The sequence below is a fragment of the Ictalurus punctatus genome, chromosome 29 (genome assembly GCF_001660625.3).
Source record: "Ictalurus punctatus breed USDA103 chromosome 29, Coco_2.0, whole genome shotgun sequence".
In the NCBI taxonomy this organism is placed as follows: Eukaryota; Metazoa; Chordata; class Actinopteri; order Siluriformes; family Ictaluridae; genus Ictalurus; species Ictalurus punctatus.
Window position 1 is genome coordinate 4,528,000 of NC_030444.2, and position 17,631 is coordinate 4,545,630.

At 43.0% G+C, this 17,631-nt stretch overlaps 12 non-coding genes across 12 annotated transcripts; all 12 read right to left on the minus strand.

Moving 5' to 3' along the window:
• Window positions 1-369: 369 nt before the first annotated feature.
• Window positions 370-443, minus strand: trnai-aau (transfer RNA isoleucine (anticodon AAU)). The gene has a single exon. It is a non-coding gene; the product is annotated as a tRNA-Ile (tRNA).
• Window positions 444-2,080: 1,637 nt separating this feature from the next.
• Window positions 2,081-2,154, minus strand: trnai-aau (transfer RNA isoleucine (anticodon AAU)). The gene has a single exon. It is a non-coding gene; the product is annotated as a tRNA-Ile (tRNA).
• A 1,027-nt stretch (window positions 2,155-3,181) lies between these two features.
• Window positions 3,182-3,255, minus strand: trnai-aau (transfer RNA isoleucine (anticodon AAU)). Its single transcript has one exon. It is a non-coding gene; the product is annotated as a tRNA-Ile (tRNA).
• Window positions 3,256-4,610: 1,355 nt separating this feature from the next.
• Window positions 4,611-4,684, minus strand: trnai-aau (transfer RNA isoleucine (anticodon AAU)). Its single transcript has one exon. It is a non-coding gene; the product is annotated as a tRNA-Ile (tRNA).
• A 1,351-nt stretch (window positions 4,685-6,035) lies between these two features.
• trnai-aau (transfer RNA isoleucine (anticodon AAU)) lies at window positions 6,036-6,109 on the minus strand. The gene has a single exon. It is a non-coding gene; the product is annotated as a tRNA-Ile (tRNA).
• Window positions 6,110-7,464: 1,355 nt separating this feature from the next.
• On the minus strand, window positions 7,465-7,538 carry trnai-aau (transfer RNA isoleucine (anticodon AAU)). The gene has a single exon. It is a non-coding gene; the product is annotated as a tRNA-Ile (tRNA).
• A 1,351-nt stretch (window positions 7,539-8,889) lies between these two features.
• Window positions 8,890-8,963, minus strand: trnai-aau (transfer RNA isoleucine (anticodon AAU)). The gene has a single exon. It is a non-coding gene; the product is annotated as a tRNA-Ile (tRNA).
• A 1,355-nt stretch (window positions 8,964-10,318) lies between these two features.
• trnai-aau (transfer RNA isoleucine (anticodon AAU)) lies at window positions 10,319-10,392 on the minus strand. The gene has a single exon. It is a non-coding gene; the product is annotated as a tRNA-Ile (tRNA).
• Window positions 10,393-11,743: 1,351 nt separating this feature from the next.
• Window positions 11,744-11,817, minus strand: trnai-aau (transfer RNA isoleucine (anticodon AAU)). The gene has a single exon. It is a non-coding gene; the product is annotated as a tRNA-Ile (tRNA).
• Window positions 11,818-13,172: 1,355 nt separating this feature from the next.
• On the minus strand, window positions 13,173-13,246 carry trnai-aau (transfer RNA isoleucine (anticodon AAU)). Its single transcript has one exon. It is a non-coding gene; the product is annotated as a tRNA-Ile (tRNA).
• A 2,050-nt stretch (window positions 13,247-15,296) lies between these two features.
• trnai-aau (transfer RNA isoleucine (anticodon AAU)) lies at window positions 15,297-15,370 on the minus strand. Its single transcript has one exon. It is a non-coding gene; the product is annotated as a tRNA-Ile (tRNA).
• Window positions 15,371-16,345: 975 nt separating this feature from the next.
• trnai-aau (transfer RNA isoleucine (anticodon AAU)) lies at window positions 16,346-16,419 on the minus strand. The gene has a single exon. It is a non-coding gene; the product is annotated as a tRNA-Ile (tRNA).
• Window positions 16,420-17,631: the final 1,212 nt, after the last annotated feature.

The window sequence follows — 17,631 nt, forward strand, 5'->3', positions numbered from 1 at the left end:
TTGTGGGAAATCAGTTATAGACAGACAGCACATCATGGTGGACAACTTTAACATTGCCTAGACGAGACCATCCACCAAATTCAGGGCAAGGAGAGCCAGGCAATGAGGACATTAGTCAGGGAAGCAAACAAGCATTAAAGTTTAATTCTCAAGCAGCTTGAGAGATCTGCAAGTCATATTAGAGACGTTGGAAAGCCATAGCCTGGATACTCCTCAAAGCTGGGACTTAGGAGAGATTTGTGAGCCCTATTAAATCCCATTGGGAGTTTGGGATGCTGGAAACATGTTCACAAGAAGCAGTTATCTTTTCCAGCTTCATGTGAGAAATCAGCTAAAGACAGACAGCACATCATGGTGGACTACTTTAGTTGGCCAGTATGGGGATTGAACCCATGACCTTGGCGTTATTAGCACCACGCTCTAACCAACTGAGCTAACCGGCCTGGAACCACTTGAAGAAACTGTCCCTGGCTGGGACCATGACACGTACAGTTAGACTTGGATTTTAACAGATTAAAAATAAAATCTTTTAGAACTCCCTACAGGAACAGAGCATTGCAGAAACACTCCAATTCTTCAAAATCCCATAAAAGTAACCTCGGAATAACCTTAATCAACATGTGAATGTAATGCAATCAGCAAAAAATTGTACATATGGGCTAGTTAGTAATGGTGCAACAAGTTGTCATAAAAATACACATATGTAGTCAGTACAAACAGGATTTCTCAGTTTTTCTTGTGATGTACCTGTGTGACTCTTTACCTGTGTGCCTTTAACTTTGCCTAGACGAGACCATCCACCAAATTCAGGGCATGGAGAACCAGGTAAGCAGGACATTAGTCAGGGAAGCAAACAAGCATTAAAGTTTAATTCTCAAGCAGCTTGAGAGATCTGCCAGTCAGATTAGAGACGTTGGAAAGCCATAGATAGATAGGTAGATAGATAGATAGATAGATAGCCATAGACCTGTATACTCCTCAAAGCTGGGACTTAGGAGAGATTGGTGAGCCCTATTAAATCCCATTGGGAGTTTGGAGAAAGGGATGCTGAAAACTCACCAAACGTGGAAAAACTCTCTCAACAGGCAGGTACTTTCTCTGGCGTGTTGTGGGAAATCAGTTATAGACAGACAGCACATCATGGTGGACAACTTTAAGATTGCCTAGACGAGACCATCCACCAAATTCAGGGCAAGGAGAACCAGGTAAGCAGGACATTAGTCAGGGAAGCAAACAAGCATTAAAGTTTAATTCTCAAGCAGCTTGAGAGATCTGCAAGTCAGATTAGAGACGTTGGACAGCCATAGCCTGGATACTCCTCAAAGCTGGGACTTAGGAGAGATTTGTGAGCCCTATTAAATCCCATTGGGAGTTTGGAGAAAGGGATGCTGGAAACAAATCAAAACAGGCAGATATTTTCTCCAGCTTCTTGTGGAGGGTAAGCAGGACATTAGTCAGGGAAGCAAACAAGCATTAAAGTTTAATTCTCAAGCAGCTTGAGAGATCTGCCAGTCAGATTAGAGACGTTGGACAGCCATAGATAGATAGATAGATAGATAGATAGCCATAGACCTGGATACTCCTCAAAGCTGGGACTTAGGAGAGATTGGTGAGCCCTATTAAATCCCATTGGGAGTTTGGAGAAAGGGATGCTGAAAACTCACCAAACGTGGAAAAACTCTCTCAACAGGCAGGTACTTTCTCTGGCGTGTTGTGGGAAATCAGTTATAGACAGACAGCACATCATGGTGGACAACTTTAACATTGCCTAGACGAGACCATCCACCAAATTCAGGGCAAGGAGAGCCAGGCAATGAGGACATTAGTCAGGGAAGCAAACAAGCATTAAAGTTTAATTCTCAAGCAGCTTGAGAGATCTGCAAGTCAGATTAGAGACGTTGGACAGCCATAGCCTGGATACTCCTCAAAGCTGGGACTTAGGAGAGATTTGTGAGCCCTATTAAATCCCATTGGGAGTTTGGGATGCTGGAAACATGTTCACAAGAAGCAGTTATCTTTTCCAGCTTCATGTGAGAAATCAGCTAAAGACAGACAGCACATCATGGTGGACTACTTTAGTTGGCCAGTATGGGGATTGAACCCATGACCTTGGCGTTATTAGCACCACGCTCAAACCAACTGAGCTAACCGGCCTGGAACCACTTGCTGGAAACAAATCAAAACAGGCAGATATTTTCTCCAGCTTCTTGTGGAGGGTAAGCAGGACATTAGTCAGGGAAGCAAACAAGCATTAAAGGTTAATTCTCAAGCAGCTTGAGAGATCTGCCAGTCAGATTAGAGACGTTGGACAGCCATAGATAGATAGATAGATAGATAGATAGCCATAGACCTGGATACTCCTCAAAGCTGGGACTTAGGAGAGATTGGTGAGCCCTATTAAATCCCATTGGGAGTTTGGAGAAAGGGATGCTGAAAACTCACCAAACGTGGAAAAACTCTCTCAACAGGCAGGTACTTTCTCTGGCGTGTTGTGGGAAATCAGTTATAGACAGACAGCACATCATGGTGGACAACTTTAACATTGCCTAGACGAGACCATCCACCAAATTCAGGGCAAGGAGAGCCAGGCAATGAGGACATTAGTCAGGGAAGCAAACAAGCATTAAAGTTTAATTCTCAAGCAGCTTGAGAGATCTGCAAGTCAGATTAGAGACGTTGGACAGCCATAGCCTGGATACTCCTCAAAGCTGGGACTTAGGAGAGATTTGTGAGCCCTATTAAATCCCATTGGGAGTTTGGAGAAAGGGATGCTGGAAACATATCAAAACAGGCAGGTACTTTCTCTGGCGTGTTGTGGGAAATCAGTTATAGACAGACAGCACATCATGGTGGACAACTTTAACATTGCCTAGACGAGACCATCCACCAAATTCAGGGCAAGGAGAGCCAGGCAATGAGGACATTAGTCAGGGAAGCAAACAAGCATTAAAGTTTAATTCTCAAGCAGCTTGAGAGATCTGCAAGTCATATTAGAGACGTTGGAAAGCCATAGCCTGGATACTCCTCAAAGCTGGGACTTAGGAGAGATTTGTGAGCCCTATTAAATCCCATTGGGAGTTTGGGATGCTGGAAACATGTTCACAAGAAGCAGTTATCTTTTCCAGCTTCATGTGAGAAATCAGCTAAAGACAGACAGCACATCATGGTGGACTACTTTAGTTGGCCAGTATGGGGATTGAACCCATGACCTTGGCGTTATTAGCACCACGCTCTAACCAACTGAGCTAACCGGCCTGGAACCACTTGAAGAAACTGTCCCTGGCTGGGACCATGACACGTACAGTTAGACTTGGATTTTAACAGATTAAAAATAAAATCTTTTAGAACTCCCTACAGGAACAGAGCATTGCAGAAACACTCCAATTCTTCAAAATCCCATAAAAGTAACCTCGGAATAACCTTAATCAACATGTGAATGTAATGCAATCAGCAAAAAATTGTACATATGGGCTAGTTAGTAATGGTGCAACAAGTTGTCATAAAAATACACATATGTAGTCAGTACAAACAGGATTTCTCAGTTTTTCTTGTGATGTACCTGTGTGACTCTTTACCTGTGTGCCTTTAACTTTGCCTAGACGAGACCATCCACCAAATTCAGGGCATGGAGAACCAGGTAAGCAGGACATTAGTCAGGGAAGCAAACAAGCATTAAAGTTTAATTCTCAAGCAGCTTGAGAGATCTGCCAGTCAGATTAGAGACGTTGGAAAGCCATAGATAGATAGGTAGATAGATAGATAGATAGATAGCCATAGACCTGTATACTCCTCAAAGCTGGGACTTAGGAGAGATTGGTGAGCCCTATTAAATCCCATTGGGAGTTTGGAGAAAGGGATGCTGAAAACTCACCAAACGTGGAAAAACTCTCTCAACAGGCAGGTACTTTCTCTGGCGTGTTGTGGGAAATCAGTTATAGACAGACAGCACATCATGGTGGACAACTTTAACATTGCCTAGACGAGACCATCCACCAAATTCAGGGCATGGAGAACCAGGTAAGCAGGACATTAGTCAGGGAAGCAAACAAGCATTAAAGTTTAATTCTCAAGCAGCTTGAGAGATCTGCCAGTCAGATTAGAGACGTTGGACAGCCATAGCCTGGATACTCCTCAAAGCTGGGACTTAGGAGAGATTTGTGAGCCCTATTAAATCCCATTGGGAGTTTGGAGAAAGGGATGCTGGAAACAAATCAAAACAGGCAGGTACTTTCTCTGGCGTGTTGTGGGAAATCAGTTATAGACAGACAGCACATCATGGTGGACAACTTTAACATTGCCTAGACGAGACCACCCACCAAATTCAGGGCAAGGAGAGCCAGGCAATGAGGACATTAGTCAGGGAAGCAAACAAGCATTAAAGTTTAATTCTCAAGCAGCTTGAGAGATCTGCAAGTCATATTAGAGATGTTGGAAAGCCATAGCCTGGATACTCCTCAAAGCTGGGACTTAGGAGAGATTTGTGAGCCCTATTAAATCCCATTGGGAGTTTGGGATGCTGGAAACATGTTCACAAGAAGCAGTTATCTTTTCCAGCTTCATGTGAGAAATCAGCTAAAGACAGACAGCACATCATGGTGGACTACTTTAGTTGGCCAGTATGGGGATTGAACCCATGACCTTGGCGTTATTAGCACCACGCTCTAACCAACTGAGCTAACCGGCCTGGAACCACTTGAAGAAACTGTCCCTGGCTGGGACCATGACACGTACAGTTAGACTTGGATTTTAACAGATTAAAAATAAAATCTTTTAGAACTCCCTACAGGAACAGAGCATTGCAGAAACACTCCAATTCTTCAAAATCCCATAAAAGTAACCTCGGAATAACCTTAATAAACATGTGAATGTAATGCAATCAGCAAAAAATTGTACATATGGGCTAGTTAGTAATGGTGCAACAAGTTGTCATAAAAATACACATATGTAGTCAGTACAAACAGGATTTCTCAGTTTTTCTTGTGATGTACCTGTGTGACTCTTTACCTGTGTGCCTTTAACTTTGCCTAGACGAGACCATCCACCAAATTCAGGGCATGGAGAACCAGGTAAGCAGGACATTAGTCAGGGAAGCAAACAAGCATTAAAGTTTAATTCTCAAGCAGCTTGAGAGATCTGCCAGTCAGATTAGAGACGTTGGAAAGCCATAGATAGATAGATAGATAGATAGATAGATAGCCATAGACCTGTATACTCCTCAAAGCTGGGACTTAGGAGAGATTGGTGAGCCCTATTAAATCCCATTGGGAGTTTGGAGAAAGGGATGCTGAAAACTCACCAAACGTGGAAAAACTCTCTCAACAGGCAGGTACTTTCTCTGGCGTGTTGTGGGAAATCAGTTATAGACAGACAGCACATCATGGTGGACAACTTTAACATTGCCTAGACGAGACCATCCACCAAATTCAGGGCAAGGAGAACCAGGTAAGCAGGACATTAGTCAGGGAAGCAAACAAGCATTAAAGTTTAATTCTCAAGCAGCTTGAGAGATCTGCAAGTCAGATTAGAGACGTTGGACAGCCATAGCCTGGATACTCCTCAAAGCTGGGACTTAGGAGAGATTTGTGAGCCCTATTAAATCCCATTGGGAGTTTGGAGAAAGGGATGCTGGAAACAAATCAAAACAGGCAGGTACTTTCTCTGGCGTGTTGTGGGAAATCAGTTATAGACAGACAGCACATCATGGTGGACAACTTTAACATTGCCTAGACGAGACCATCCACCAAATTCAGGGCAAGGAGAGCCAGGCAATGAGGACATTAGTCAGGGAAGCAAACAAGCATTAAAGTTTAATTCTCAAGCAGCTTGAGAGATCTGCAAGTCATATTAGAGATGTTGGAAAGCCATAGCCTGGATACTCCTCAAAGCTGGGACTTAGGAGAGATTTGTGAGCCCTATTAAATCCCATTGGGAGTTTGGGATGCTGGAAACATGTTCACAAGAAGCAGTTATCTTTTCCAGCTTCATGTGAGAAATCAGCTAAAGACAGACAGCACATCATGGTGGACTACTTTAGTTGGCCAGTATGGGGATTGAACCCATGACCTTGGCGTTATTAGCACCACGCTCTAACCAACTGAGCTAACCGGCCTGGAACCACTTGAAGAAACTGTCCCTGGCTGGGACCATGACACGTACAGTTAGACTTGGATTTTAACAGATTAAAAATAAAATCTTTTAGAACTCCCTACAGGAACAGAGCATTGCAGAAACACTCCAATTCTTCAAAATCCCATAAAAGTAACCTCGGAATAACCTTAATCAACATGTGAATGTAATGCAATCAGCAAAAAATTGTACATATGGGCTAGTTAGTAATGGTGCAACAAGTTGTCATAAAAATACACATATGTAGTCAGTACAAACAGGATTTCTCAGTTTTTCTTGTGATGTACCTGTGTGACTCTTTACCTGTGTGCCTTTAACTTTGCCTAGACGAGACCATCCACCAAATTCAGGGCATGGAGAACCAGGTAAGCAGGACATTAGTCAGGGAAGCAAACAAGCATTAAAGTTTAATTCTCAAGCAGCTTGAGAGATCTGCCAGTCAGATTAGAGACGTTGGAAAGCCATAGATAGATAGATAGATAGATAGATAGATAGATAGCCATAGACCTGTATACTCCTCAAAGCTGGGACTTAGGAGAGATTGGTGAGCCCTATTAAATCCCATTGGGAGTTTGGAGAAAGGGATGCTGAAAACTCACCAAACGTGGAAAAACTCTCTCAACAGGCAGGTACTTTCTCTGGCGTGTTGTGGGAAATCAGTTATAGACAGACAGCACATCATGGTGGACAACTTTAACATTGCCTAGACGAGACCATCCACCAAATTCAGGGCATGGAGAACCAGGTAAGCAGGACATTAGTCAGGGAAGCAAACAAGCATTAAAGTTTAATTCTCAAGCAGCTTGAGAGATCTGCCAGTCAGATTAGAGACGTTGGACAGCCATAGCCTGGATACTCCTCAAAGCTGGGACTTAGGAGAGATTTGTGAGCCCTATTAAATCCCATTGGGAGTTTGGAGAAAGGGATGCTGGAAACAAATCAAAACAGGCAGGTACTTTCTCTGGCGTGTTGTGGGAAATCAGTTATAGACAGACAGCACATCATGGTGGACAACTTTAACATTGCCTAGACGAGACCACCCACCAAATTCAGGGCAAGGAGAGCCAGGCAATGAGGACATTAGTCAGGGAAGCAAACAAGCATTAAAGTTTAATTCTCAAGCAGCTTGAGAGATCTGCAAGTCATATTAGAGATGTTGGAAAGCCATAGCCTGGATACTCCTCAAAGCTGGGACTTAGGAGAGATTTGTGAGCCCTATTAAATCCCATTGGGAGTTTGGGATGCTGGAAACATGTTCACAAGAAGCAGTTATCTTTTCCAGCTTCATGTGAGAAATCAGCTAAAGACAGACAGCACATCATGGTGGACTACTTTAGTTGGCCAGTATGGGGATTGAACCCATGACCTTGGCGTTATTAGCACCACGCTCTAACCAACTGAGCTAACCGGCCTGGAACCACTTGAAGAAACTGTCCCTGGCTGGGACCATGACACGTACAGTTAGACTTGGATTTTAACAGATTAAAAATAAAATCTTTTAGAACTCCCTACAGGAACAGAGCATTGCAGAAACACTCCAATTCTTCAAAATCCCATAAAAGTAACCTCGGAATAACCTTAATAAACATGTGAATGTAATGCAATCAGCAAAAAATTGTACATATGGGCTAGTTAGTAATGGTGCAACAAGTTGTCATAAAAATACACATATGTAGTCAGTACAAACAGGATTTCTCAGTTTTTCTTGTGATGTACCTGTGTGACTCTTTACCTGTGTGCCTTTAACTTTGCCTAGACGAGACCATCCACCAAATTCAGGGCATGGAGAACCAGGTAAGCAGGACATTAGTCAGGGAAGCAAACAAGCATTAAAGTTTAATTCTCAAGCAGCTTGAGAGATCTGCCAGTCAGATTAGAGACGTTGGAAAGCCATAGATAGATAGATAGATAGATAGATAGATAGCCATAGACCTGTATACTCCTCAAAGCTGGGACTTAGGAGAGATTGGTGAGCCCTATTAAATCCCATTGGGAGTTTGGAGAAAGGGATGCTGAAAACTCACCAAACGTGGAAAAACTCTCTCAACAGGCAGGTACTTTCTCTGGCGTGTTGTGGGAAATCAGTTATAGACAGACAGCACATCATGGTGGACAACTTTAACATTGCCTAGACGAGACCATCCACCAAATTCAGGGCAAGGAGAACCAGGTAAGCAGGACATTAGTCAGGGAAGCAAACAAGCATTAAAGTTTAATTCTCAAGCAGCTTGAGAGATCTGCAAGTCAGATTAGAGACGTTGGACAGCCATAGCCTGGATACTCCTCAAAGCTGGGACTTAGGAGAGATTTGTGAGCCCTATTAAATCCCATTGGGAGTTTGGAGAAAGGGATGCTGGAAACAAATCAAAACAGGCAGGTACTTTCTCTGGCGTGTTGTGGGAAATCAGTTATAGACAGACAGCACATCATGGTGGACAACTTTAACATTGCCTAGACGAGACCATCCACCAAATTCAGGGCAAGGAGAGCCAGGCAATGAGGACATTAGTCAGGGAAGCAAACAAGCATTAAAGTTTAATTCTCAAGCAGCTTGAGAGATCTGCAAGTCATATTAGAGACGTTGGAAAGCCATAGCCTGGATACTCCTCAAAGCTGGGACTTAGGAGAGATTTGTGAGCCCTATTAAATCCCATTGGGAGTTTGGGATGCTGGAAACATGTTCACAAGAAGCAGTTATCTTTTCCAGCTTCATGTGAGAAATCAGCTAAAGACAGACAGCACATCATGGTGGACTACTTTAGTTGGCCAGTATGGGGATTGAACCCATGACCTTGGCGTTATTAGCACCACGCTCTAACCAACTGAGCTAACCGGCCTGGAACCACTTGAAGAAACTGTCCCTGGCTGGGACCATGACACGTACAGTTAGACTTGGATTTTAACAGATTAAAAATAAAATCTTTTAGAACTCCCTACAGGAACAGAGCATTGCAGAAACACTCCAATTCTTCAAAATCCCATAAAAGTAACCTCGGAATAACCTTAATCAACATGTGAATGTAATGCAATCAGCAAAAAATTGTACATATGGGCTAGTTAGTAATGGTGCAACAAGTTGTCATAAAAATACACATATGTAGTCAGTACAAACAGGATTTCTCAGTTTTTCTTGTGATGTACCTGTGTGACTCTTTACCTGTGTGCCTTTAACTTTGCCTAGACGAGACCATCCACCAAATTCAGGGCATGGAGAACCAGGTAAGCAGGACATTAGTCAGGGAAGCAAACAAGCATTAAAGTTTAATTCTCAAGCAGCTTGAGAGATCTGCCAGTCAGATTAGAGACGTTGGAAAGCCATAGATAGATAGATAGATAGATAGATAGATAGATAGCCATAGACCTGTATACTCCTCAAAGCTGGGACTTAGGAGAGATTGGTGAGCCCTATTAAATCCCATTGGGAGTTTGGAGAAAGGGATGCTGAAAACTCACCAAACGTGGAAAAACTCTCTCAACAGGCAGGTACTTTCTCTGGCGTGTTGTGGGAAATCAGTTATAGACAGACAGCACATCATGGTGGACAACTTTAACATTGCCTAGACGAGACCATCCACCAAATTCAGGGCATGGAGAACCAGGTAAGCAGGACATTAGTCAGGGAAGCAAACAAGCATTAAAGTTTAATTCTCAAGCAGCTTGAGAGATCTGCCAGTCAGATTAGAGACGTTGGACAGCCATAGCCTGGATACTCCTCAAAGCTGGGACTTAGGAGAGATTTGTGAGCCCTATTAAATCCCATTGGGAGTTTGGAGAAAGGGATGCTGGAAACAAATCAAAACAGGCAGGTACTTTCTCTGGCGTGTTGTGGGAAATCAGTTATAGACAGACAGCACATCATGGTGGACAACTTTAACATTGCCTAGACGAGACCACCCACCAAATTCAGGGCAAGGAGAGCCAGGCAATGAGGACATTAGTCAGGGAAGCAAACAAGCATTAAAGTTTAATTCTCAAGCAGCTTGAGAGATCTGCAAGTCATATTAGAGATGTTGGAAAGCCATAGCCTGGATACTCCTCAAAGCTGGGACTTAGGAGAGATTTGTGAGCCCTATTAAATCCCATTGGGAGTTTGGGATGCTGGAAACATGTTCACAAGAAGCAGTTATCTTTTCCAGCTTCATGTGAGAAATCAGCTAAAGACAGACAGCACATCATGGTGGACTACTTTAGTTGGCCAGTATGGGGATTGAACCCATGACCTTGGCGTTATTAGCACCACGCTCTAACCAACTGAGCTAACCGGCCTGGAACCACTTGAAGAAACTGTCCCTGGCTGGGACCATGACACGTACAGTTAGACTTGGATTTTAACAGATTAAAAATAAAATCTTTTAGAACTCCCTACAGGAACAGAGCATTGCAGAAACACTCCAATTCTTCAAAATCCCATAAAAGTAACCTCGGAATAACCTTAATAAACATGTGAATGTAATGCAATCAGCAAAAAATTGTACATATGGGCTAGTTAGTAATGGTGCAACAAGTTGTCATAAAAATACACATATGTAGTCAGTACAAACAGGATTTCTCAGTTTTTCTTGTGATGTACCTGTGTGACTCTTTACCTGTGTGCCTTTAACTTTGCCTAGACGAGACCATCCACCAAATTCAGGGCATGGAGAACCAGGTAAGCAGGACATTAGTCAGGGAAGCAAACAAGCATTAAAGTTTAATTCTCAAGCAGCTTGAGAGATCTGCCAGTCAGATTAGAGACGTTGGAAAGCCATAGATAGATAGATAGATAGATAGATAGATAGCCATAGACCTGTATACTCCTCAAAGCTGGGACTTAGGAGAGATTGGTGAGCCCTATTAAATCCCATTGGGAGTTTGGAGAAAGGGATGCTGAAAACTCACCAAACGTGGAAAAACTCTCTCAACAGGCAGGTACTTTCTCTGGCGTGTTGTGGGAAATCAGTTATAGACAGACAGCACATCATGGTGGACAACTTTAACATTGCCTAGACGAGACCATCCACCAAATTCAGGGCAAGGAGAACCAGGTAAGCAGGACATTAGTCAGGGAAGCAAACAAGCATTAAAGTTTAATTCTCAAGCAGCTTGAGAGATCTGCAAGTCAGATTAGAGACGTTGGACAGCCATAGCCTGGATACTCCTCAAAGCTGGGACTTAGGAGAGATTTGTGAGCCCTATTAAATCCCATTGGGAGTTTGGAGAAAGGGATGCTGGAAACAAATCAAAACAGGCAGGTACTTTCTCTGGCGTGTTGTGGGAAATCAGTTATAGACAGACAGCACATCATGGTGGACAACTTTAACATTGCCTAGACGAGACCATCCACCAAATTCAGGGCAAGGAGAGCCAGGCAATGAGGACATTAGTCAGGGAAGCAAACAAGCATTAAAGTTTAATTCTCAAGCAGCTTGAGAGATCTGCAAGTCATATTAGAGATGTTGGAAAGCCATAGCCTGGATACTCCTCAAAGCTGGGACTTAGGAGAGATTTGTGAGCCCTATTAAATCCCATTGGGAGTTTGGGATGCTGGAAACATGTTCACAAGAAGCAGTTATCTTTTCCAGCTTCATGTGAGAAATCAGCTAAAGACAGACAGCACATCATGGTGGACTACTTTAGTTGGCCAGTATGGGGATTGAACCCATGACCTTGGCGTTATTAGCACCACGCTCTAACCAACTGAGCTAACCGGCCTGGAACCACTTGAAGAAACTGTCCCTGGCTGGGACCATGACACGTACAGTTAGACTTGGATTTTAACAGATTAAAAATAAAATCTTTTAGAACTCCCTACAGGAACAGAGCATTGCAGAAACACTCCAATTCTTCAAAATCCCATAAAAGTAACCTCGGAATAACCTTAATAAATATGTGAATGTAATGCAATCAGCAAAAAATTGTACATATGGGCTAGTTAGTAATGGTGCAACAAGTTGTCATAAAAATACACATATGTAGTCAGTACAAACAGGATTTCTCAGTTTTTCTTGTGATGTACCTGTGTGACTCTTTACCTGTGTGCCTTTAACTTTGCCTAGACGAGACCATCCACCAAATTCAGGGCATGGAGAACCAGGTAAGCAGGACATTAGTCAGGGAAGCAAACAAGCATTAAAGTTTAATTCTCAAGCAGCTTGAGAGATCTGCCAGTCAGATTAGAGACGTTGGAAAGCCATAGATAGATAGATAGATAGATAGATAGATAGATAGCCATAGACCTGTATACTCCTCAAAGCTGGGACTTAGGAGAGATTGGTGAGCCCTATTAAATCCCATTGGGAGTTTGGAGAAAGGGATGCTGAAAACTCACCAAACGTGGAAAAACTCTCTCAACAGGCAGGTACTTTCTCTGGCGTGTTGTGGGAAATCAGTTATAGACAGACAGCACATCATGGTGGACAACTTTAACATTGCCTAGACGAGACCATCCACCAAATTCAGGGCATGGAGAACCAGGTAAGCAGGACATTAGTCAGGGAAGCAAACAAGCATTAAAGTTTAATTCTCAAGCAGCTTGAGAGATCTGCCAGTCAGATTAGAGACGTTGGACAGCCATAGCCTGGATACTCCTCAAAGCTGGGACTTAGGAGAGATTTGTGAGCCCTATTAAATCCCATTGGGAGTTTGGAGAAAGGGATGCTGGAAACAAATCAAAACAGGCAGGTACTTTCTCTGGCGTGTTGTGGGAAATCAGTTATAGACAGACAGCACATCATGGTGGACAACTTTAACATTGCCTAGACGAGACCACCCACCAAATTCAGGGCAAGGAGAGCCAGGCAATGAGGACATTAGTCAGGGAAGCAAACAAGCATTAAAGTTTAATTCTCAAGCAGCTTGAGAGATCTGCAAGTCATATTAGAGATGTTGGAAAGCCATAGCCTGGATACTCCTCAAAGCTGGGACTTAGGAGAGATTTGTGAGCCCTATTAAATCCCATTGGGAGTTTGGGATGCTGGAAACATGTTCACAAGAAGCAGTTATCTTTTCCAGCTTCATGTGAGAAATCAGCTAAAGACAGACAGCACATCATGGTGGACTACTTTAGTTGGCCAGTATGGGGATAGAACCCATGACCTTGGCGTTATTAGCACCACGCTCTAACCAACTGAGCTAACCGGCCTGGAACCACTTGAAGAAACTGTCCCTGGCTGGGACCATGACACGTACAGTTAGACTTGGATTTTAACAGATTAAAAATAAAATCTTTTAGAACTCCCTACAGGAACAGAGCATTGCAGAAACACTCCAATTCTTCAAAATCCCATAAAAGTAACCTCGGAATAACCTTAATAAACATGTGAATGTAATGCAATCAGCAAAAAATTGTACATATGGGCTAGTTAGTAATGGTGCAACAAGTTGTCATAAAAATACACATATGTAGTCAGTACAAACAGGATTTCTCAGTTTTTCTTGTGATGTACCTGTGTGACTCTTTACCTGTGTGCCTTTAACTTTGCCTAGACGAGACCATCCACCAAATTCAGGGCATGGAGAACCAGGTAAGCAGGACATTAGTCAGGGAAGCAAACAAGCATTAAAGTTTAATTCTCAAGCAGCTTGAGAGATCTGCCAGTCAGATTAGAGACGTTGGAAAGCCATAGATAGATAGATAGATAGATAGATAGATAGCCATAGACCTGTATACTCCTCAAAGCTGGGACTTAGGAGAGATTGGTGAGCCCTATTAAATCCCATTGGGAGTTTGGAGAAAGGGATGCTGAAAACTCACCAAACGTGGAAAAACTCTCTCAACAGGCAGGTACTTTCTCTGGCGTGTTGTGGGAAATCAGTTATAGACAGACAGCACATCATGGTGGACAACTTTAACATTGCCTAGACGAGACCATCCACCAAATTCAGGGCAAGGAGAACCAGGTAAGCAGGACATTAGTCAGGGAAGCAAACAAGCATTAAAGTTTAATTCTCAAGCAGCTTGAGAGATCTGCAAGTCAGATTAGAGACGTTGGACAGCCATAGCCTGGATACTCCTCAAAGCTGGGACTTAGGAGAGATTTGTGAGCCCTATTAAATCCCATTGGGAGTTTGGAGAAAGGGATGCTGGAAACAAATCAAAACAGGCAGGTACTTTCTCTGGCGTGTTGTGGGAAATCAGTTATAGACAGACAGCACATCATGGTGGACAACTTTAACATTGCCTAGACGAGACCATCCACCAAATTCAGGGCAAGGAGAACCAGGTAAGCAGGACATTAGTCAGGGAAGCAAACAAGCATTAAAGTTTAATTCTCAAGCAGCTTGAGAGATCTGCCAGTCAGATTAGAGACGTTGGAAAGCCATAGATAGATAGATAGATAGATAGATAGATAGCCATAGACCTGTATACTCCTCAAAGCTGGGACTTAGGAGAGATTGGTGAGCCCTATTAAATCCCATTGGGAGTTTGGAGAAAGGGATGCTGAAAACTCACCAAACGTGGAAAAACTCTCTCAACAGGCAGGTACTTTCTCTGGCGTGTTGTGGGAAATCAGTTATAGACAGACAGCACATCATGGTGGACAACTTTAAGATTGCCTAGACGAGACCATCCACCAAATTCAGGGCAAGGAGAACCAGGTAAGCAGGACATTAGTCAGGGAAGCAAACAAGCATTAAAGTTTAATTCTCAAGCAGCTTGAGAGATCTGCAAGTCAGATTAGAGACGTTGGACAGCCATAGCCTGGATACTCCTCAAAGCTGGGACTTAGGAGAGATTTGTGAGCCCTATTAAATCCCATTGGGAGTTTGGAGAAAGGGATGCTGGAAACAAATCAAAACAGGCAGGTACTTTCTCTGGCGTGTTGTGGGAAATCAGTTATAGACAGACAGCACATCATGGTGGACAACTTTAACATTGCCTAGACGAGACCATCCACCAAATTCAGGGCAAGGAGAACCAGGTAAGCAGGACATTAGTCAGGGAAGCAAACAAGCATTAAAGTTTAATTCTCAAGCAGCTTGAGAGATCTGCAAGTCATATTAGAGACGTTGGAAAGCCATAGCCTGGATACTCCTCAAAGCTGGGACTTAGGAGAGATTTGTGAGCCCTATTAAATCCCATTGGGAGTTTGGGATGCTGGAAACATGTTCACAAGAAGCAGTTATCTTTTCCAGCTTCATGTGAGAAATCAGCTAAAGACAGACAGCACATCATGGTGGACTACTTTAGTTGGCCAGTATGGGGATTGAACCCATGACCTTGGTGTTATTAGCACCACGCTCTAACCAACTGAGCTAACCGGCCTGGAACCACTTGAAGAAACTGTCCCTGGCTGGGACCATGACACGTACAGTTAGACTTGGAGTTTAACAGATTAAAAATAAAATCTTTTAGAACTCCCTACAGGAACAGAGCATTGCAGAAACACTCCAATTCTTCAAAATCCCATAAAAGTAACCTCGGAATAACCTTAATCAACATGTGAATGTAATGCAATCAGCAAAAAATTGTACATATGGGCTAGTTAGTAATGGTGCAACAAGTTGTCATAAAAATACACATATTTAGTCAGTACAAACAGGATTTCTCAGTTTTTCTTGTGATGTACCTGTGTGACTCTTTACCTGTGTGCCTTTAACTTTGCCTAGACGAGACCATCCACCAAATTCAGGGCATGGAGAACCAGGTAAGCAGGACATTAGTCAGGGAAGCAAACAAGCATTAAAGTTTAATTCTCAAGCAGCTTGAGAGATCTGCCAGTCAGATTAGAGACGTTGGACAGCCATAGCCTGGATACTCCTCAAAGCTGGGACTTAGGAGAGATTTGTGAGCCCTATTAAATCCCATTGGGAGTTTGGAGAAAGGGATGCTGGAAACAAATCAAAACAGGCAGGTACTTTCTCTGGCGTGTTGTGGGAAATCAGTTATAGACAGACAGCACATCATGGTGGACAACTTTAACATTGCCTAGACGAGACCACCCACCAAATTCAGGGCAAGGAGAGCCAGGCAATGAGGACATTAGTCAGGGAAGCAAACAAGCATTAAAGTTTAATTCTCAAGCAGCTTGAGAGATCTGCAAGTCATATTAGAGATGTTGGAAAGCCATAGCCTGGATACTCCTCAAAGCTGGGACTTAGGAGAGATTTGTGAGCCCTATTAAATCCCATTGGGAGTTTGGGATGCTGGAAACATGTTCACAAGAAGCAGTTATCTTTTCCAGCTTCATGTGAGAAATCAGCTAAAGACAGACAGCACATCATGGTGGACTACTTTAGTTGGCCAGTATGGGGATTGAACCCATGACCTTGGCGTTATTAGCACCACGCTCTAACCAACTGAGCTAACCGGCCTGGAACCACTTGAAGAAACTGTCCCTGGCTGGGACCATGACACGTACAGTTAGACTTGGATTTTAACAGATTAAAAATAAAATCTTTTAGAACTCCCTACAGGAACAGAGCATTGCAGAAACACTCCAATTCTTCAAAATCCCATAAAAGTAACCTCGGAATAACCTTAATCAACATGTGAATGTAATGCAATCAGCAAAAAATTGTACATATGGGCTAGTTAGTAATGGTGCAACAAGTTGTCATAAAAATACACATATGTAGTCAGTACAAACAGGATTTCTCAGTTTTTCTTGTGATGTACCTGTGTGACTCTTTACCTGTGTGCCTTTAACTTTGCCTAGACGAGACCATCCACCAAATTCAGGGCATGGAGAACCAGGTAAGCAGGACATTAGTCAGGGAAGCAAACAAGCATTAAAGTTTAATTCTCAAGCAGCTTGAGAGATCTGCCAGTCAGATTAGAGACGTTGGAAAGCCATAGATAGATAGATAGATAGATAGATAGATAGATAGCCATAGACCTGTATACTCCTCAAAGCTGGGACTTAGGAGAGATTGGTGAGCCCTATTAAATCCCATTGGGAGTTTGGAGAAAGGGATGCTGAAAACTCACCAAACGTGGAAAAACTCTCTCAACAGGCAGGTACTTTCTCTGGCGTGTTGTGGGAAATCAGTTATAGACAGACAGCACATCATGGTGGACAACTTTAACATTGCCTAGACGAGACCATCCACCAAATTCAGGGCATGGAGAACCAGGTAAGCAGGACATTAGTCAGGGAAGCAAACAAGCATTAAAGTTTAATTCTCAAGCAGCTTGAGAGATCTGCCAGTCAGATTAGAGACGTTGGACAGCCATAGCCTGGATACTCCTCAAAGCTGGGACTTAGGAGAGATTTGTGAGCCCTATTAAATCCCATTGGGAGTTTGGAGAAAGGGATGCTGGAAACAAATCAAAACAGGCAGGTACTTTCTCTGGCGTGTTGTGGGAAATCAGTTATAGACAGACAGCACATCATGGTGGACAACTTTAACATTGCCTAGACGAGACCACCCACCAAATTCAGGGCAAGGAGAGCCAGGCAATGAGGACATTAGTCAGGGAAGCAAACAAGCATTAAAGTTTAATTCTCAAGCAGCTTGAGAGATCTGCAAGTCATATTAGAGATGTTGGAAAGCCATAGCCTGGATACTCCTCAAAGCTGGGAC